The sequence below is a fragment of the Terrapene carolina genome, unplaced genomic scaffold (genome assembly GCF_002925995.2).
Source record: "Terrapene carolina triunguis isolate 2854851 unplaced genomic scaffold, T_m_triunguis-2.0 Scaffold85, whole genome shotgun sequence".
Lineage (NCBI taxonomy): Eukaryota > Metazoa > Chordata > Testudines > Emydidae > Terrapene > Terrapene triunguis.
Genome location: NW_020664436.1, coordinates 58,166,031 through 58,188,746, shown reverse-complemented (window position 1 = coordinate 58,188,746; position 22,716 = coordinate 58,166,031). Strand labels below are relative to the sequence as shown.

General features: G+C 43.4%; 1 protein-coding gene across 1 annotated transcript in view; it reads left to right on the top strand.

Annotated features, from left to right (window-relative positions):
- The window catches only part of RNF217 (ring finger protein 217), an 80,142-nt gene that overhangs the window by 8,691 nt on the left and 48,735 nt on the right, over positions 1 to 22,716 (top strand). The gene's annotated exons all lie outside the window — the stretch shown is intronic.

The following is a 22,716-nucleotide window of genomic DNA, read 5'->3' as shown; positions in this document are numbered from 1 at the left end:
ACAAAGATTATGAATAACTTCAGCTATTCATAAAACAAAATCTTGGCTAAATTTGTTCTGGATGGATGAACTGGACAAAACTGAGGTGAAGAATTACACTTACAGTAACTTTTTTCTCACTTCATTAATCTGTAAACTTGATAACTACCACGCAAAACTGGTAGTCTTATTGCCCAATTTTCAGCAAATATTAAAATGACTAACTCATATTAGTGAGATTTCATTATTTCTATAAATTGTAGTACAGTACATTAGTAAATATGTGAAGTATTATAATTAAAATCTATGCTATCATTTTCCTCATAAATGAACCAAGTAAATCTTGTGGTACAAGACGTTTGCTGTTTTTATTGCTTTGTTTACTTGTACATCATCAAGTTTTGAGAGTTAGGTTTTGGTCCCCCATTTGTTAGTGATGTGTTTTACTTTGTTTGCTTGCAGTATTCATTCCTATGTTAAAGGAACGTTGTCAGGTCAACTTAAGTGGCATACTATGTTCTGAATATTTTTATATAGTAAGTTGACCCCTTAAAGATGCTGTAAGTGAAAGAAAATGGAGGAAAATACTTTTTGTTTCATTTTATCCTCTCTGGAGTCAGTCTGTCCCCTGTTTATGTGGGTCTTTCACACAACTGGAGGAAAAAAAACTGAAAACATGACTGTAAAACCATGCGGGTTGGTGGGAGCAGGTGTATTGACTACCTTGATCTTTAAAACTGACTAGATTTTAAAGCTGCCTCTGTTGTGCTTGCATGAGCTAGATCTGACTCCTTATGTGCTAAATCCAATTTATGCTTCTCTGGTGGTATAAAGTGGATGCAGAGCTACCCAGTATGAACAGCTGAGAATTACGCTGGTGTGGGAAAATCATCAGCAGGTGTACAGCTGGCATATCCAGATCTAATCCGCATAGCCCCTCCCCCATCCGTATATGGAGCCGGAGAGTATGTGTCCAGACTGTGCTGTGCTTCAGTGGCTGCTGGCTGGCATAACAGTCCTGGGGGCTGTTAGGAGCCGTTTTAGCAGTCTTGAAACTGCTCTAAACTATGTTGGCCTTGGGGATGGTTTAGAATAGATCCCAAGGTTGGGAACCCACAAAGAGATCTGTTGCTGTCCTTCCAGTAGATGTTCCCAGTGCTTATTGGACATGGTTGAGGATTAAATCCAAGAACTTGAAAGTCAAATGGTGTGCAAAATAAAGCCAAATGTTGAGTATTTTTATAGCACTCTCAGATATGTAAAGAGATTTTTCCACAAACTTTTTTATTTTTAGAGGGAGAAATAACTGGTTTGGGATTAGGCTTGGAAAATGTTGACCCCAAAGGAGAATGTTTCTGAAAGTTATGCGCATATAAAAACAGAAGATGTTAATAGAACTCTGTATGTAATTGCCCTAATGAATGCATTAATTCCCATAAATACTAACAGAAAATATTGGTGAGTCTGAATTATAATCCGGTTTGGCAATCTAGCTCCCTTATAAATCATTTGGCCCATGCTACGTGGAATGCTGTTTCATACTCCACATTCTCATGGAATTTGGCAAGCATGCTCAGATAGAATGCTGTAGGTTCCATAAATGTATATTCTGATGTTGATAAAGTTTGATTTGAGGTGGGGGGAGATTATCTAGGTTACAAAGTATTCAGTGACCAATAGGGTACGGCAGATGGGGGTGTACTTAGGACACAGCAGGAGGAAAGTTTGAGAAGGACAGGGCAAATGAATGACTAGCAATCCTGTGAGCCTGAGACTGACAGCTGCATGGGGAGAACATATCAAATAATACTAGGAAGTACTGCGTTGTGTATTACACCACTGTTCTAAGCTCTTATTTTTATTTCTAGACAAAAACAACATTAAATAGAAGTTAAGATTGATAATACACTGTAATGGGTGTGGGCCCTTTGGGGCGTCACCTGATGTGCTGGGATGCCACTGAGTCAGTCTATTCTGCCAGCCTGGGTCCCCTTTACTTGGCCTTGTTAGTCGAGGCTCACAAGCCTCTTCCAGCCAAGCACACAGGCAGGGCCACACCCAGCTGCACAGAGAGACAGAGATCCATCCGCTCTGGAAAGATTCAGCCTTAAACAACATACAGGATTCTGAAGACTATCCACCTTCAAGATCACCATCATTTTCTACAGTTTCTGATTTATCTGCCAATGACAGTGTTTCAGTCACATCATGTATGTCACATAGCCACATTGCTCCACCCATTAGGACTCAGGTTAACAATTTCACCCTCTAGACCTTTAACACACTGCTCAATTTCTCTTTCATACACTTTATCCAGCAATTTGCCTGCGGCATCTGCTCTGTTGGATGGACTGTATCCTGGTCTTAATGACTGAACCATGTTAATGAAGTGTGGGTTCTCAATCATACAGAAAGGAGAGTTTGTTGCATAAACAAACTGGGCAATTTTTTCATCAATTACCTCTTTTTGTAATCTGATGTTTCTTATCACAAACTTATCTATGGTTGTTTCTGCATGATGGAGATTTTTTTTTCTTTTGGCTACAGGTGATATACTGTGGCTATGTGACATACATGATGTGACTGAAACACTATCATTGGCAGATAAATCAGAAACTGTAGAAAATGATGGTGATCTTGAAGGTGGATAGTCTTCAGAATCCTGTATGTTGAGGATGGATTCTCCTAAACAAAAGTCAATGCAGTTATTTAATTATTATTACCATACTGCTCATGTGGTATTACACATTGCATTCACTGACACTCAGTGCTACTTTAAAGGTGAAATTGTAAAAGGAAGATCTGCCTATTTCAGCTATTTATTTTTTTATCACAACTGCATCTAAAATGATAGTACCATAGAGTAACAACTATATTTTTTGCTCAAACATGGCTCAAACATGAGAATTTAAGAATAGTCCAGAAGGAAGACAGGCAGTCCTTAAGAAAGAAATATGAAATAAAAAAATTTACCAACCTGAAGTTCCTGCTTGTTCAGACATGTTCCTTTCATCATCTTCAACGCAGCTTCCTCCTGAGAAGGAAAACTTCTCATGATGTTTCATTCAGGCAACCAGGCCTTGCATTTCTTTGTTGCACTGTTTGCATTTTGCACGCATGCCTGTCTTCCCACAGGTAGAGAACTTCATTAAAATATTCCAAAACTGAGTTTCTTTTACAGCCTGCTGCCATTATAGGTTTTCCCTTCTAGTGAGAGAAAGGTATGGTAGATCTCAAATCAGTGAAGGCTACACTCAGAAAGACCTCAAGACTTCTGGAATATGCTGCTCAAACAGTTTCACTTTTGTTTCTACTGCCTGTCCCTCCCTTCTCACATTTATCTCCAGACTTCTTCTCCTTGTCCAGATCTATTCCGCCCCCAACTATCTTCTATTCATTGAACTTTTTGAAACTTTGCACTTTTAGAGACAGGTAAGAGATTGACTCTGTGTACACAAATTTGCAGAGGGACAGTAGGATTGAGGTCTGTTATTTCTCACCTCTCTCTCTCTATTTATTTATTTATTTATTTATTTAAAAACATTTTTGCTGTTAAGAAGCATGTTATCTCTGGAGATACAAATCCACAGTTTGAGAACTGCAAAACTAAGCATCTCTGATGTTATCTTCTAGACTGAGCACTGTGTTCCATTGGGTAGATAGAAAGATTAACCTAAATAATCTATACAGAAGCCCCTGGAACCCGATAAAATTGGGTTCCTAATCCAAAAACTATTGGAACTCATTTACAAAACTTTTCTTAAACATTACACGAATATATTGTTTCATACTATAGAATTTATAATCCTTATTCCATGATGAGATATATTTGCGCTATAATGCATCTTAATCAAAGCTATCTTTAGATAGGTTTTTTCCTCAAAAAGCATTTTATCAAAAAACTGATTTAAATAAAAAAAAAATTCAGATTTAAAAAAAATTTTTTTTTTTTTAAATCATTGATTTTTATCCACCCTGGACATTACATAAACTGGGTTATATTATAAACAAGAAATAAGTTTATTAACTAAAAAAGGTGAATTTTAAGTGAATATAAGAGATAACAGACAGAACAAAGCAGATTACTGAGCAAATAAACCAAAGTACACAAGCTAAGCTCAATATATTTAAGAAACAGGTTACACAATGTAATTTCTTACCCTAAATGTTATTTTAGACAGGTTGCAAAGTTTCTGTGGTTCAGAGTTCCGGTTATATTCCTTTTCAGACTGGACCCCTGTCTCAGCTCCCTTGCCTTCCCTTCAGGTGGCTTTAGCAGTCTTTCTTCTTGGGCAGACAGGCCATGGAGAGGAGGAGTTTTGTTTGCCTTCCTCCCCACCCTTAAATAGAATTTACATAAGGTGGGAATCCTTTGTTTCCCAAACTTGACCCCCCTTTCCATCCAGTGGAGAGTTACAAGAAGTCCCAGGTAATGTTTAGTATCAGGTGATAAGACCCACCTGACTCTGTAGTATCACAGCATCCATGAGTCAGTGGCAGTATGGAGTGTCCCCAAGAAAGCCAAGCCTTTTCACAGTCCATTGTCCTCGCTGATTGGCCATCAGCCGTGTCTGGCTTTTGCATTTTTGTATCTGAAGTGTTACCAGTGGGCGTCATCCAAAGTAGCATAGTTGAAATACAGATACATAGTCAATATTCCTAACTTCAGATACAGAAATGATACAGGCATACACATTGCATAATAATCTCATTCAGTAAATTATAACCTTTCCAATGATATCTTACAAGACCATCTTGCATAAATTACATCTGTTATGTCATATTCAGATTGCAAGCATATTTTCATAAAGAATATGGAATGAAACAACACATACATATCCATAATTAAGGGTTTTAAAAAAAAAAAAAACCCAAAACCCAGAGATGCTGTAATTATACCAATACCAACTGTTAAAAAGCAAGAAATTCAGAGTTAAGATTAAATTTAAAAGAAATTCAAACATGTTAAGTTATGGAAATAGAGTTAGGGCACCCAAACAACCGTAACTCTGTCCTAAAGTGACACTATGAAAAAAATCATATTACAATTAAGGTAATGTTTTGGCTATAGATTAGATTAATTTGACTCTTAAAGACATTCGATTTTTGTTTTTCTTCTAGCACCATGAAGGGAATATTTCTTAAAGGACTGATTTTTAAATGTTAACTCTAGCCAATTGTAAATTTCTAAAATCTTAGAAAATTCATTTTGTGCTCAAAAAGCAAATGCTGTAATTTTGGGCAGGATATGTTGTATTCTTTAAGTATAAAGTGGCTGAATATAAGTGCAAATCTAAAATTTGTGGAACCATGAGCAGAGCTTTATAATAGAACTAAATTATAGTATTGCAGGACTTTCCCTGAAGAGGAAAATATATAAATCTTGGGCACATTTCATTCATCCTGCTCATAATCATTTTTATATCTTCTGTTAAAACAGCTGTTTCACAGTTTCTCTCAATTTTTTTTTGTAGTTAGGGCAGCTATAGATTAATGAAAAATTAATTATGATTCCCTTTCCTGTGGAAGTTTAGTACGTAAAAACTGTGAATCTTCCTATCTGTATAGTTGTTTTATGTTCACTCTCTCTCTCATGTTCAGTGTATTTCTTATATTCTCTTCTACATTTAGATCCCCTGAAAAGAATGGTTGCTAGTGCAGAGTGTTAAATTGACTTCACTGTACTGCACTACCATTTGCTGCCTATAAGGATATTTAGACTCAGAGTCAGGTTGATGTCAGGTGTCTTTTAAAAAAAAAAAAAAAAAAAAACTGTTGCTGCTCTGTGGTATTAATTCTTTACCACACATCTGCTCTTAACCGTTCAAGTTACAGAGGACAAAAATCAGCCACCTTCTGTCTCAATGGAGCCATCAGCTGTTGTCACAGAGGAAAATTGAAGCATATTTGCTTCATTGTAAGCAAAAGATCCTTCAGTGTAGTCTGCGCTGGCAGCACAGCCTATACTTAAGGTTGTTCGACACTTCCTATTATTAGACCTTTATTTCAGTTGCTTATAGCTTTGGCAAGCTTCACCATTCGAGCTGAAATTTTCCAGGCTGGGTGTCTTCTTTAGACTGAATTTTTGGGAGGAAATTTTAGCAAAAAATGGATTAGCCATTTCTGAGAACAGGATTATGGGAAACAGATTTTTTTGCCCATGTGTTTTTTAAACAACTCTGATAATTTGGTTGAGAAGCACTTTGTGCCTCCCTGCCTTGGAGCAGGGATTTGAAATTTGGTAGTGGGTTGCCTTTGTGTCAGGGATGTTCCTTTTACCTTCCCTCTTGAAAAACCACCCAAACTTGACCAGTTTATAAACCTTTGGAAAATTGCACTTAGCACACCCTCAGAGACTTGTTAGTTTGGCAGCTAAATTCTCCAAGGATTCAATCTACATGGAGTATGCTTCAGCCCAGGGCTACAGGGATAGAGCAGGACTCATTTCAATTGCTGATCTGGGCTGCTGTGGTATCCGGTACTGGAACAGAGAACAAGAGAGACATGGATTTCCTGTGCTCTAAATAATTCCCCTGCTGGCTTCCAGGTAGTGAGGAGGAGGAAGAGTGGCCTGATTGAAATGAAGAGGGGACAAAAACTGAATGGGGATGGGGAACTTGATGGACAAGGAGGCTGGGAATAGGACGAGGAATCTAGGATGAGGAGGTGGGATGGGGCTGGAGGGAGAGGGCTGGCACAGGGATAGGCTGGAGGTGAAATGGGCAGAAGGGGTCAGGCTTGTGCAGAGGGTTTGGTGGGGGAAGGGGGGAAGGAGCAGAAAGGTCTGTGCCCACTCCTCTCCAGAACCTACAAATAAACCCGTAAGAACATAACATAAGAATGGCCATACTGGGTCAGACCAAAGGTCCATCCAGCCCAGTATCCTGTCTACTGACAGTGGCCAATGCCGGGTGCCCCAGAGGGAGTGAACCTAACAGGTAATCATCAAGTGCTCTCTCTCCTGCCATCCATCTCCACCCTCTGACAAACAGAGGCTAGGGACACCATTCCTTACCCATCCTGGCTACTAGCCATTAATGGACTTAACCTCCATAAATTTATCTAGTTCTCTTTTAAACCCTGTTATAGTCTTAGTCTTCACAACCTCCTCAGGCAAGGAGTTCCACAGGTTGACTGTGCGCTGTGTGAAGAAGAACTTCCTTTTATTTGTTTTAAACCTGCTGCCCATTAATTTCATTTGGTGGCCCCTAGATCTTATATTATGGGAACAAGTAAATAACTTTTCCTTATTCACTTTCTCCACACCACTCATGATTTTATATACCTCTATCATATCCCCCCTTAGTCTCCTCTTTTCCAAGCTGAAAAGTCCTAGCCTCTTTAATCTCCCCTCATACGGGACCGTTCCAAACCCCTAATCATTTTAGTTGTCCTTCTCTGAATCTTTTCTAATGCCAGTACATCTTTTTTGAGATGAGGAGACCACATCTGTACGCAATATTCAAGATGTGGGTGTACCATGGATTTATATAAGGGCAATAAGATATTCTCCGTCTTATTCTCTATCCCTTTTTTAATGATTCCTAACATCCTGTTTGCTTTTTTGACTGCCACTGCACACTGCGTGGACGTCTTCAGAGAGCTATCCACGATGACTCCAAGATCTCTTTTCTGATTAGTTGTAGCTAAATTAGCCCCCATCATATTGTATGTATAATTGGGGTTATTTTTTCCAATGTGCATTACTTTACATTTATCCACATTAAATTTCAGTCCAGTCTCACCATTCTTCTACTGTCTCCAGCCTCCTCTAATGGCTGGTCCACATAGAGGATGACAACTTACTGCTGTTTCTAGTTACTCCGTTAGCTCAAGTGGCAGAGTTTTGTGCTGTGGATGTAAAAGTTACAGCTCTGCCGATGAAGCGTGTGGGAGTCAGTATTTCTTCATGTGATGACATTTTTGGGTTTCATGTTTTTTTTTTTTTTTTTTTTTTAAACAAGGGTCTTACATGTGGAAAACTGTTAAAATAACATTAAGATTGGAAAGTGAAGCATGAAAAGTTAGGAAATGCCAGAATTGAGATTGCCTAACAACCCTGATTCATCCCACTTGTGTGTATACATTATGATAAGTCTTTAATTACATGGTCACATTTTCTCCACATAACTGCTGCCTCATTCAGTTTACAAGATGGATGGTGCTCACTGAACAAGCCACTAGTTGGTATTTTTATCATTATTGTTCACTGTGTGGCCCCATGCCTTATTTACTGCATTCTATTCAAACTCAGCTCTGAAGACAGAATTGACTTCCTCCATGGCACTAATCACTATGAACATATGTTATGAATATGAACATTCATGAATTTATTTTCACAACATTCCTCTGAGGTGGTGGTTTTCCAGATGTGTAGATGGGGGAACCAAAGAAGAGAGAGGTCAAAACTGTCTGCTAATTTTGAGTGTCCAATTTGAGATGTCCCAGGGTCTGATCTGTTTTTTCAGAATACTTACCATCATATAGCACAGCTCCCAGTTACTTCAGTTGCAGCTGTGAGTGCTCAAGTTGAGCATCCATAAAATGAGGAACATTTAGTCAGTGACCACCTGTGAAATATTTGGTTTAAGTGAATTGATTAGCATCACATGGATTCTATTCCTGCTTCTACTTCAGAGTTCTCAATCTTCCAGGGCAGCCTTCAGGTGCCATGACCATGAGACTGTTCTTTCTCTTCTTGGAGTTGCCTGCCTCATTCATTGCACATCTTCCCAACTGTGCAGCAAATGAGGCAGGGATCCTACAGACAAAAGTCTCTCTTATTACACAGCCCTGAGTGATCCCCAAAACAGGTTCATCATGAGCACTGAATGAGGCAGGGATCCTGTGGGAAAATGTGATGATATAATTAGAGACTGCATCATTATGTGTACACACAAGGGAGCTAAATTAAGTCTGCACAAGCAATGTTAATTCTGGCATTCCATAATTTTTGAGTGCTTGACTTTGTAACTTTAGCATTCTAACAAGGTGTGTGTGTGTGTGTGTGTGTGTGTAAAATAGTAATAGATTATGTAGTATGCCATGTCTCACAAAGTAGTCTCCTCTGCTTGTCTTGAGCAGCCAGAAGCCCATCTTCACTGACTACCTAAAGATTCCACCTATGTAAGGGAATCACCACAGGGTGTAGGTCTGCTGTAGCAGTGCCTTTGCTACATCCTCTCCAGTGCAGGTGATGATGTCAGCTCCTCCGTTCCCTTCCCCTGGGCGCAAACACATGTCAAGCTGATCCTTAGCTTCTGGAATGGGACCATTAGCTCCTGGACACAAGAGCCAACTTTTGGAGAATGCTGTAACTTATACAGCTGGCTGGTCCAAGGAAGAAGAGAGTGTAAAGATTGCTTAAAGTTCAGTTCTGCTGGACCAGAGAATCTGGCCCAGCATCTCTAGAATATTATTTATTTTTACACACTTAATGTAAGTGAATGCAGTGTGTAGTGATTGGGGGAAGCCCTTATACTCTTATATGGGGTAGAATCCTAGAAAATCTGTTGCCTTTAACTCATGTGGTATGTAACTTTTTAAAAACATCTCCCCCCTCTCCCCCCCCCCCCCACACATTAGAGCATTATCTAAGACTTTATTATTCAAAAAAAGTACATATAAACTATGGTAATCTGTCCTGATTTTAAGGAGTACACGTAGCAGTTAACAAAAATTACTAAGAATGATATCCATGTTTGGTGACCTGCTTTTTGACTAAGGCCCCAATCCTGCGAATGACAAGTAAGTGGAACTGTTCTCATGTGTAAAGGTAAGCATTGGTGTAACTGTTTGTTTGCAGGATTTGGGCTTCAATGTACAAAGCAAGTGATATGACTGGAAGCTAGCTGAAGTGGTGTGGCTATTATAGGTATAATCTTTTAAAATTAGATTAAGTTTTTCCTCATGTATTCCATAGTTCAATGTGCAAAACTTGAAACAAAAGCCATATATAATATATATGTGAAAGTCTGTGAGTTTCCAATTGACTTGTAAGAGTAGGACTATTTTGTTCCCCAGTTAGAGTAGAATTATACAGCACATACTTTCTCCAACTGTCTGTGGTAGTATTTAGCACACTTGCATGTTTAGTACACTTCTATAAAATGGATTTCAGTGGAGGTGGAAAGTAGACTTCAGAGATTTTATTATTAAAAACAGATTTATAATTAGGGTACACCATGCACCAGAATACAACAAAGGATCAATTTTGTTTTAATAAAATGTTCTATTAAATCTAAATGATTCCATAAGCAGCACCAAGGGAAAAGTTAAGAGCATTTTAATGTTGCTTGGCAGGGAATGGCTTGTGGGTTTAAAAAGTAATCTTGTGGCTTTGTAATGTTTGTCATTTACTAATTGAGTGACCCAGAAGTAGACTCTGTGTGTGTGTGTGTGTGTGTGTGTATGTATATGTATATGTATATGTATATATATATATATATATATACACATTTGTGTGTGTGATATATATTTATTTTCAGGGTCCCATGATTTCCTCCCTGTTATGGAATTGGCTATAGAATGTCACCTAGAAGCAGGATTTGGCTGCCACATCTAATTTTATTTATTCTTTTAACATTGATTTTAGCTCTTTATGGTTGTGAAGATAACTACCTAAATGTGAATTGATGTAGTGTGCTTTACTGTGCAGACAGCATGAAAGGAAAGCTTTTAGAGTAGTATGACTTGCTCCTGTTCACCCTAATAAGATGTTAGTCTGAAATTCACTCATGCAATTTTAAAGGTCTTGTTAACTTATTTCACTGCTGGTAGTATTGCAGACTGTCCAGCTAATGTTTTTTATCCATCACTTGTTAGCTGTAGTGGTGGAGAAATAGAGGGGGCCACAACAGAACATCTGGCTGTTGACCTGGATTGCTGGGGCAAGGAAAGGAGTCAAAAATCTTGCCCACTTCCCATGGTTTTCCTTCATCTCCCCTGGAAAAAAATCAGGCGCGTGTGGTCTCTGCTCACAAGGGGAACAGAAGGAGGAGATGCATACTTTCCCAAGTACCAAAAATCTTAACTAGCCTCATGGTGTAAAAAAAACCCAAGCCATCTATTACCCCTTCCAAGTTGCCAAAAGCCCCACCTTGACAGAAACCTGCAGGTTTTATGCATTAATTCAAAATCTTGCAGCATACTAAACAATGAAAATCTGGAGGCAGCGCATATGGGGAAAAAATCCATGATTTTGTTGTTTGTTTTTATTTTCATATTAAATTAAACTCATTAATAAAATCTTGAATTTATCAGGCATTTTGAGGGTATGCTCGAGGCTTTCTCGAGCCTGTGTCCTGGATCCAGCACCCCTGTTATTTTCCAACCATTTGTCCCCCTTCTTCCCTGCCTGGACCTCTATAACATCGGACCAGTGGGTCCTCAACACAGTAGCAGGGGGATATACCCTCCAGTTTATTTCTGTCCCCACCCTCCTTCCCTGTCCCTCTTCAGAGACCCTTCTCATGAGCATCTGCTCGCTCAGGAGGTGCAGGGCCTTCTGCGGGTGGGAGCCGTGGAGGAAGTCTCCCTGCATTTAAGGGAGAAAGGGTTTTACTCCTGCTATTTTTTTGATCCCCTAAGCTCAGGGGGGTCTACGCCCGTTCCTTGACCAGCGGAGCCTCAACAACTATCTAAAGAAGTTGAAGTTCCACATGGTCTCCTTGGCCTGCATCATTCCTTCCCTGGATCCAAGAGACTGGTATGTCACACTCAACCTGAAAGACACTTACTTTCACACATCGATATTTCACGGACACAGACAGTTCCTACGTTTCATAACTGTGACTGCCTACTACCAATGCAGTGTTCCCTTTTGGTCTAGCAACGGCATCAGGGGTGTTTATGAAATGCATGTTGGTGGTGGCAGCCTACCTCAGATGTCAGGGTATCCAGATTTATCCATACCTCGACAACTGGTTCTTCAAGGGCCGCTCCAGGGTCCAGGTCCAGCACAGTGTCGAGACTTTGCAAGCCACTTGTCAAGCTCTGGGCCTGTTGACAAACAAAAATCAACGTTGATTCCGGTCCAATGGATACAGTTTATTGGAGTGGTACTCGACACTGCCCAAGCCAGAGAATTTCTGCCAGAGGCCATGTTCAGAGCAATGTCAGATCTGATTGCCAGCGTCATTGCTCATCTGCTCACTACGGCCTGGGTCTGGGGCACATGGCAGCATGTATGCACGTTGTCCACCATGCGAGACTCAGGCTGCGTCCCTTCTAGATGTGGCTGGCATTGGTCTACTCCCCGGCCAGACATCAACTAGACAAGGTCATCACGATCCCTCCGCAGGCACTTACCTCTTTGCAGTGGTGGTCCAACCCCATCCTGGTGTTGGAAGGTGTGCCATTCGAGAGCCCATGACCCACGGTCTCCCTGATTTCGGATGTGTCTGACCTTGGTTGGGGAGCACTTCTTGGTACGCTGCGGACTCCAGGGTTATGGTCTCGAAAGGCACTTGTGTTGCATATAAACATCAGGGAGTTCAGAGCCATCCGTCTGGCTTGCGGTGTCTTCCTTCCCCAACTGTCCGGCTGGGTGGTGCAGGTGTTGACAGACAACACGGCCTCCATGTTCTATGTCAACAGCTTGATCGTCGGCTCTGTGCCAGGAGGCCTTCTGTCTGTGGGACTTCTGCATTCAGCATGCAATCCACCTGGAAGCCTTGCACCTCCCCGGCGTCCGGAACACACTGGCGGATCGTCTCAGCAGGTGGTTCTTCTCTCATCACAAGTCAAAATGCTCTTCCAGAAGTGGGGAGTTCCCCTAGTGGACCTGTTCACCACCAGACAGAACGGAAAGTGCATCAGTTTTGTTCTTTCAAGGCTTCAGCAGAGGCTCACTGTCTGATGCCTTTCTCCTGTCGTGGTCAGGAGACCTGATGTACACCTTCCTGCCAATTCTGCTCATCAGAAAAGTCCTCTCAAAATTCAAGAGAGACAAGGGACAGGTCATCAGGATCACCCCAGCATGGCTTCACCAGCATTGGTTTGGCATGTTCATGGACCTGGCCGTACCAGCGCTGTGGCCACTTCCTAGCCGCCCAGACCTACTCTTGCAGGATCACGGTCGACTCCTGCACCCAAACCTTGCCTCTCTCCACCTCACAGCTTGGATGCTGCTTGGCTGAATCCAGAGGAACAAGCTTGCTCTAGTCAGGTACAGCAGGTTCTCTTGGAGAGCAGAAAGCCAGAGCAACTTACCTGTCAAAGTGGAAGTGTTTCTCCTGCTGGGCGTCGGAGCGGAATATCTGATCAACCCAGTCATCTCTGCAGTCCATCTTGGATTACCTGCTTCACTTAAAGCACCAAGATCTCTCACTTCTTCAGTCAAGGTGCACCTGGCAGCCATATCGGCCTTCCATCCTCGCATCCAGCGTAGATCGGTGTTCGCGCATGAGGTGTTGATCAGGTTCGTGAAAGGCCTTGGAAGACTCTTTCTGCCGATCTGGGACCAGATTCCTCAATGGGACCTCAACCTGGTCCTCTCCAGGCTCATGAGTCCACTCTTTGAGACTGTGACTTCTTGTTCCCTTTCCCACTTGTTGTGGAAGGTTTCGTTCCTTGTAGCTATTACCTCAGCAAGACGTGTCTCTGAGTTGAAAGCCCTCACTTTGGAACCCCCATATACACAGTATTCTACAAGGACAAGGTCTAGCTGGGGCCCCATCCGGCCTTCCTGCCAAAGGTGGTGTCACACTTCCATATCAACCAGGATATCTTCCTCCCGGTGTTCTGTCCAAAGCCTCCCATGACCAATGAGGAGAGGCGGTTGCACACTGTACATGTCAGGCGCATCCTGGCTTTCTACCTGGAGAGCACCAAGCTCTTCCGCAGATTGACCCAGCTCTTTATCGCGACAACTGACAGGATGAAGTGCCTTCTGGTGTCCTCTCAGAGTATTTCGAATTGGATCACCACCTGCATCAGCACTTGTTATGAGTTGGCACAGGCTGTGCCTCCACCGATAGAGAAGGCTCACTCGACTATGGCTCAGGCATCTTTGGCAGCCCTCCTGGTGCATGTTCCTATCCAGGACATCTGCAGGGTCGTGACGTGGTCTTCGGTACACACGTTCACGACGCATTACGCCATCACCCAGCAAGCCAGAGATGACACTGTATTTGGCAAAGCTGTGTTGCAATCGACACGTCCATGAACTACCACCTGCCTCCGATGATACTGCTTGGGAGTCACTACAATGGAATGCACACGAGCAAGCAGTCAAAGAAGAAAAGATGGTTACCTTTCGTAACTGTTGTTCTTCGAGATGTGTTGCTCATGTCTATTCCATGACCCACCCTCCTTCCCCTCTGTTGGAGTTCTGGCAAGAAGGAACTGAGGGAGGGCGAAGCCGGTGGCACCCCTTATACCGGCACATATATGCGCCACTCCAGAGGGTGCCAGAGCCAGTCCCCCACGGATACCACTGAGGGGAAAACTTCCGGCATCGGTGCATGTGCCGAGCACACACACACACACCTACAACGGAATTAACATCAACACATCTCGAAGAACAACAGTTACGAAAGGTAATAGTTAAAAAAGACTACTATTTAGTCCTGTTGTCTGTGACGAGTCTGAGGTGCTGAGAGTTTGCTGTATTATATTCTTATTCACCAATAGATTTATTAATTTTCAACATCAAGAACATATTCTGCCCCAATTTATACCTGTGCAACCCAATACAAAGATAGTGGGGTTGCATATGTGCAACTGAGAGTGGAATTTGACCTGGAGAATCTTTATTATTCCTGGCAACTATGTGTGAACCAGAAAGAAGACAGCCTGAGTTCCGAGATTCCAGGCTGAGTTCACAAGCGCGGCAGTTTACAGATGAAACAAAGTGGTGGCTTTTTAACAGAGCAGTTCACTGAGACGATGCACACCAAAACCCCTATTCTTTTAACAGTTACTTTACTCAGAAAATTGCATTTTTAAAGACCATAAATTTCATGTTTTATGCAGCCAAAGATATTCCCCCATTGCATAACTGTCCCAATAAGGAGCACATTCAGAATCAACACCCTGCCCCACCACGTTATCGCAGGTAAAAGCCTAAGCTTGAACCATACTTTGAGGGTTAAATTTAGCTTATGTTGGATCAAAAAGAGGAAGTAAATTCCAGAGTTAAGAGCCATGTAATAGGAATGTCATGCCACTTGCCCCTAAACATTTAAATATAAGAACTATCAACTCAGACTCCTCAACTGATAACTTCTTCCCTGGCCAAAGGGAGAAACATAGTTTTATGACCAGTAAGCGCAGTTTCATATGTGGACTGCTAAAATTGACAGTTTTGAGCTACAGAACTGCACTGGAGTTGTGAAGATTTCTAAATGGTGTATTATAGAGGGGCAGTAGGTCTTGTTTGTCTGGCCTAAATTAAATTGATTCAAATGTTTAAATTTGAACCATTTTAATATTCTAGTTGATAACAAGGGCAGTGTGCGATACACGTTGCTTTGAGCACTATTAGCATGTAGTTTCTTATGTTTAAAAGAATTCTGTTACAATCTGCCTTTATTATTCACACTATTTTTAATGATATATGGATGTGATGTGTTTATTTGTATTACCACAGCACCTAAGAATCCTAGTCTTGGAGCAGGAGGATCCCATCGTGCTAGGCAGCAAAAGTATGCTAACAATTTATGAATGCTGCCTTTGGAAATTAAATAGTATAAAAAGAATTGAACTAGGTTACAGTGCCCTGTAAATGAAGAGATGATCATTTTCAGATTTAAACAGGGACTTGATTCTAACCTTCAAGAAGACTGAGTTGATCCTGTAACTAGTCAAAGATTTCTAAATGGAGTGTGAAGAACATATCCGCTTTGGTAGTAGTTTTGGACTTGGATTTGACAGAGTCTGTGGAAAAGAGTCACTCTGAGATTTGAAACCCCCCCTCCCTGCAAACTCGTATGTTTTAGAGCATAAAGGGGTTAATTAACAAAAGACACTTAAGGCATGTAGTAGGGACTTCTACTCCGAAGCACATTAGGAATCCTGCTCTGAGACGCTTATAGTTCATAGAACAGGGGCTCTCCATGCTTCTCCTAAATTGTTTCTCTACTACCCGTCTCTGGAGCTTGTCAATTTCAGTTCCATGCTCTAAGGGTATGTCTACACTATGAGAGTAGTTCGATTTTAGTTAAAGCGAATTTGTGGAACCGATATTACAAAGTCGAACGTGTGTATCCACACTAAGGACAGTAATTCGACTTTGTGAGTCTACACTAACGGGGCAATCGTCGACATTGGAAGCGGTGCACTGTGGGCAGCTATCCCACAGTTTCCGCAGTCCCCGCTGCCCATTGGAATTCTGGGTCGAGCCCCCAGTGCCTGCTGGGGCAAAAAATGTGTCGAGGGTGCTTTTGGGTAACTGTCGTCATTCAACCCTCACTCCCGCCCTCCCTCCCTGAAAGCGCCGGCAGGAAATCAGTTCGCGCACTTTTCTGGTGATTGACAGCGCGGACGCCACAGCACTGCGAGCATGGAGCCTGCTGCGACCATCGCTGCAGTTATGGCCGTTGTCAACACCTCGCACCTTATTATCTAGCTTTTCCAGAGGCAGATGCTGAGAAATCGGGCGAGGAGGCTACGGCAGCGCGGTGAGGACATTAAGTCTGAGAGGGGCACAGACCTCTCACAAAGCACGGGACCCCGCGCTGTGGACATCATGGTGGCAATGGGTAATGTGGATATTGTGGAACGGCGATTCTGGGCCCGGGAAACAAGCACAGACTGGTGGGACCGCATAGTGCTGCAGGTCTGGGATGAATCACAGTGGCTGCGAAACTTTCGGATGCGGAAGGGAACTTTCCTGGAACTTTGTGAGTTGCTGTCCCCTGCCCTGAAGCGCAAGGACACCCGGATGTGAGCAGCCCTGACTGTCCAGAAGCGAGTGGCCATAGCCCTCTGGAAGCTTGCAACGCCAGACAGCTACTGGTCAGTTGCGAACCACTTTGGCGTGGGCAAATCTACCGTGGGGGTTGCTGTGATGCAAGTAGCCAACTCAATCGTTGAGCTACTGCTGTCAAAGGTTGTGACCCTTGGAAACGTGCAAGTGATCATAGATGGCTTTGCCGCAATGGGATTCCCAAACTGCGGTGGGGCTATAGATGGAACTCACATCCCTATCCTGGGACCGGACCACCAGGCCAGCCAGTACATTGACCGAAAGGGCTACTTTTCAATGGTGCTGCAAGCACTGGTGGACCATAGGGGACGTTTTACAAACATCAACATCGGATGGCCGGGCAAGGTTCATGACGCTCACGTTTTCAGGAACTCTGGTCTGTTTAGACGGCTGCAGGAAGGTGTTTACTTCCCGGACCACAAAATAACTGTTGGGGATGTGGAGATGCCTATAGTGATCCTCGGGGACCCAGCCTACCCGCTAATGCCCTGGCTCATGAAGGCCTATACAGGCGCCCTGGACACTGAAAAAGAACTCTTCAACTACTGTCTGAGCAAGTGCAGAATGGTGGTGGAGTGTGCTTTTGGACGTCTGAAGGGGAGATGGAGAAGCTTACTGACTCGCTCTGATCTCAGCGAAACCAATATCCCCATTGTTATTGCAGCTTGCTGTGTGTTCCACAATCTCTGTCAGAGCAAGGGGGAGACCTTTATGGCGGGGTGGGAGATTGAGGCAAATAGCCTGGCTGCTGATTACGCCCAGCCAGACAGCCGTGCGATTAGAAGAGCACAGCGGGATGTGCTGTGCATCCGGGAGGCTTTGAAAGCTAGGTTCCAGAGTGAGCAGGGTAACCTGTGACTATTAAGTTTGTTTAAACAGAAGCTGAACCTGCTGCCGTTTCTTTACCCCAGTTAATGTTGACTATCCTCTCTAGTTACATACCCCGTTCACCCTGTTCCCTCCCTTCCAACACACGTTTAAAAAGAAAATAAATGGAACTTTGTTAATGAACACCGTTTTCTTTATTACTTTTCGGGACTCTGTGTGTGGGGGCTATGTGACTTTTTGGCGGGGGAGGACGGTTACATATCCCCTGCTGCGTGGCTCTGTGATCCAGGCTAAGGACCGCTGCATAAGATCTCTAACCACCCTCCCCCGCCACAAAGTCACATAGCTTCCCCCCCCCCCCCGGAACATGAAAACCACCTCCCAGACTGACCAGGGTGCCTAGTGACTGCAGTGTGTGTGTGACCTTCTGCTGAACCTGCCCCCATGTCTGTACCCTGGTAAAGGTAACTGTCCTCTCCAATTACCAACCCCCTTCAAACACACTCTCCTCTAAAAGAACATGACGGAAACAGTAATTAACAGAAACGTATTTTTTATTAGCAACTACACAGTTAGGGGATGACACTGGGACTGGGGCTTGGGTGAGGTGCTTTTGGAGTGAAGGAAAGGACTTATCAAAACTTTGGGAATGAGAGCCGTCTGGTACTTGAGCAGTCTGCAGGGGTGGAGTGACAGTTTTCACGGCCTCTGCCGCCCCTCCTTCTTGGGACTTTGGGTGAGGGGGGTATGGGACTTTGTGGCGGGGGAGGGCGGTTAGAGAGAGACTGCAGCGGGGCTCTGTCCTCCTGCCTCCGATCCTGCAGAACATCAACAAGGCGCCCGGAGCGTGTCCGTTTGCTCCCTCATTAGTCCAAGCAGCGTTTGAGTCGCCTGCTGGTCTTCCTGCCGCCACCTCTCCTCCCGTTCAATGTGTGATCGATGGTATTGCGACATGTTCTCCCTCCACTGGGCCTGCTGGGCCGCCTCGGCTCGGGAGCAGCCCATAAGTTCTGAGAACATGTCATCCCGTGTCCTTTTCTTTCTCCGCCTAATCTGCACCAGCCTCTGGGAGGGGGATGCCAGGGTAGGTCGGGAGACAGTTGCAGCTGTGGGATGGGAAAAAGGGAGTGAATTCCTCAAAAAGATAATTTTTTGTGAACAATGAACATAGTCTTTCTCTGTGAACAAGACCATGCACAGCACCTATCACATGCACACTCAGGACAAGGTCGAATTTTCGGCCTTCGCATTCAGTGCCTGGGGTCTTGCAGTGGAGATCAGACAAGTGGGGCAGAACAGTGGAATTTGGGTAGCAGGCTGACATGGTAAGCCGTAGACTTTTGGCTGCTTAAAACTTAAATTATAGCAGTGCCCTCCTTTCACGTTCAAAGCAATGCTCCTAGCGTTGGCCAGTTCCTGCTGCCGGCAATCCGGCAAGCATGAACTCTGCCCCTGTCCCATCCCCTCGCGGCTGTCCCCGGGAAAGATCCCTGTTTGCTGCCCCTCTCCCGCCTCCACCGCGTGGCTGTAAACCGCCAGTTACAGTTCTGTAAAGGAACAGGCAATCAGTCCCAATAGTAACATTCCCTTAATTCTAAGCAGGTCACCATGAGCGACATCACTCTGCTGAGAATTTCTGAGACAGAGAAAGAACGCATGCTGCGTGAAAGCCAGCAAAAACCAGGGCCGTATGCCGCCATGCTGTGCAAGGCAATGCTCCCAGAGTACTTGATGATAGCATGGCGCGGAAAAGTTTCCTACCACGGAGGACACAATAAGGCCGCTCTCCCCAGGAACCTCATGCAAAGGCTTTCCAATTACCTCCAGGAGAGCTTCGTGGAGATGTCCCATGAGGATTTCAGCTCTATCCCCGGACATATAGACCTTATTTTCCAGTAGCTGCACTGGCAAGGACTAAAAAGTAGAGCGCCTAGGGCAAACTAATCATGAAAAACCCATTGTTAATATTCCTGTTCTGTTCAAAATAAATGTTTACATGTTTAATACACTTACCGACTGATCCTTCCCCTGATTCTGGGTCCGGGTTAACGCCTGGGGATGGTTGGTAGGGGATCTCTGTGAGGGTGATGAAGAGATCCTGGCTGTCGGGGAAATCAGCGTTGTAAGCGCTGTCGACTGCCTCGTCCTCCTCATCTCCTTCCTCATCTTCCCCGTCCACTAACAACTCCGAGGAAGCGGCCGTCGACAATATCCCATCCTCAGAGTCCACGGTCAGTGGTGGGGTAGTGGTGGCGGCTGCACCTAGAATGGAATGCAGTGCCTCATGTCTGGGGCTGGGATCTGGAGCGTCCGTTTGCCTCTTTGGTCTTCTGGTACTCTTGTCTCAGCTCCTTGATTTTCACGCGGCACTGCGTTGCATCCCGGCTGTATCCTTGCTCTGTCATGGCTTTTGAGATCTTCTCGTAGATCTTTGCATTCCGTCTTTTCGATCGCAGCTCGGAAAGCACGGACTCATCGCCCCACACAGCGATCAGATCCAAGACTTCCTGATCAGTCCATGCTGGGGCCCTCTTTCTATTCTGAGATTGCATGGTCACCTCTGCTGGAGAGCTCTGCATCGTTGCCAGTGCTGCTGAGCTCGCCACGATGTCCAAACAGGAAATGAGATTCAAACTGGCCAGACAGGAAAAGGAATTCAAATTTTCCCGGGGCATTTCCTGTGTGGCTGGTCAGAGCATCCGAGCTCGGACTGCTGTCCAGAGCGTCAACAGAGTGGTGCGCTGTGGGATAGCTCCGGGAGCTATTAGCGTCGAATTCCATCCACACCTACCCTAATTCGACATGGCCATGTCGAATTTAGCGCTACTCCCCTCTTCGGGGAGGAGTACAGAAATCGAATTTAAAAGACTTCTATGTCGAACTAAATAGCTTCGTTGTGTGGACGGGTGCAGGGTTAATTCGATTTAACGCTGCTAAATTCGACATAACCTCCTAGTGTAGACCAGGCCTAAGTGTTCTGAAGCTTACTGGAGCTAAATTCTCAAGTATTCAAGCCACCTTGAATCCTGTGATGCATCAGTGCAAAGTTCTGTAGCACACACTTTTTAGGGGTCCAGTTTAGGGATTCTGTGGAAATCATAACTGAACTGTCTGAATTTTGTGCATGTAGAATATGAACCACAACCTACACATCAGCAGTTTGATCTACATATACACACAAACATTTTAAAAAATTAAATTTTTAAAAGTAATTTATAACATTATCAGTGCACCCATTCCCCTTTTCTTGCTTTATCATGGCTTTGTGACTCAAATCCAAAGAAAAACTGAGGCAGAAATGTGAAGAGAAGATCATCAGAAAAAATGCCAGCAATACATTTGTATGCAGTGTTGTAGCTTTGTTGGTCCCAGGGTATGAAGGAGACACGATGGGTCCAGCTTCTGTTGGTGGAAGGGACAAGCTTATGAGCTTCACAGAGCTCTTTGTCAAATCTAGAGAAGGTAACCAGAGTGTCCAGGCTAAATACAAGGTGGGACAGATCAAGCACAATGTTGTAGGAGACCACTTAAAAGGAAGTGGACCGTTAATGCCCTTGCAGTCATAGGACAGTGGAGGGTTAGTAGGTAGCAGGATGTGTTGCAAATTGTTATAATGGGCCATAAAACCTGCACAACTCTTTTTACCAGCTGGAGTCATGATTCTCCCACTCTTAGACTTGGTCTCAAGCTGCAGTACCCTGTGTACTAACAATGCTTTCTTTGGTCCTACTGAACTCTGTACCGGCAACTCTTTCCTTTGGGAGCTATAACCAGTGGTAGGAAAGGCATGTTGGGTTAACATTTTAAATTTCAAACTATAAATAAAGGTATAAAAACTAGATGAGGTTTGGGAATTTAAACTGATGAGTGCACTTAAATGTGCATTATAAAATATTTAAAACATGCTGTTAGGTCCAAAAGGTCAAACTTTTGTATCAGAGGTGTTTGCATTATAGGTGTATATGTAGCACTTTCTTCTTTACTTGCCTCCCCACTCCTTGCTGTAAGCAGACTATATACTAAAATGTTCAAGAATCCTGTTCTCCAAGTGCCTCAACAGGATTTTTGTGTGATTTTATGCCTTTTTATTTTTTATCAACAAAGAAGTGTCTGAGGACAATGAATAGTGCATATTTACATACTTATAAAGCTGCCTGCCACCCCTGGAGGCCTGGAGTGAGAAAGGCACTTGGCTTAGGTTATTTCACCCCACTCCAGGATCACATGGGGCTGGAATTCCTTCCAGAGGCATAGTCTGAGCTTGGGAGGGGAAATGAGAGACTTTGCTCATAGAGATGCAGCAGCATGACTTGAACCCTCTCAAGGTCGATCTACATACAAACTTGCACTGCAGTAATTAAACCTGTTCTAGTTGATATCTTCTGGGGGGAGGAGAGGGGTGTTAGGGAAAGTCTCTGTGGATGCTCTTAGGTAAGAGTAAGTGTCCTGTTCTGATTTAGCATACACTGAATTTTTACATACATAAGCAAAATAGAACACATTTTAAAATAAGATCTAAATTAGAACTGATTTAGTTACTGCAGTGCAAGCTTGTGTGTGGAGAAATCTTCAGTTCCTGAAACTCTGCCAGGAATGCATTCCCCATATTTTCTTAGGACAGATTTTCCTCTTGAGAGGAAGGAGCATGATGACTCTGGTAAGAAGGCTATAGGATATTGTTGGTAGGAAAAAGCAATCTGGTGCAGAGATTGGGAAAGGAACTTAATGTATCTACTATGGAAAAGAATGAATAAAGGAAAAGTGAAAATGAAACGTAACAAAGGAATATAGTTTATAAAGAAATGGGAGATGGACAAGTATTTTAGGTACAAGTATGTGTGGTGGGGGGGAATTGTATCAGAGGCTAAATTCTATAAAAATCACTGTTTCTACTGTTGAATCACAAGTTGCACATACAAAATTTAAATAATTGTACAATTTCTTATAGTACCATTGTCTTCTGTCTTTCTCCTCTGGTT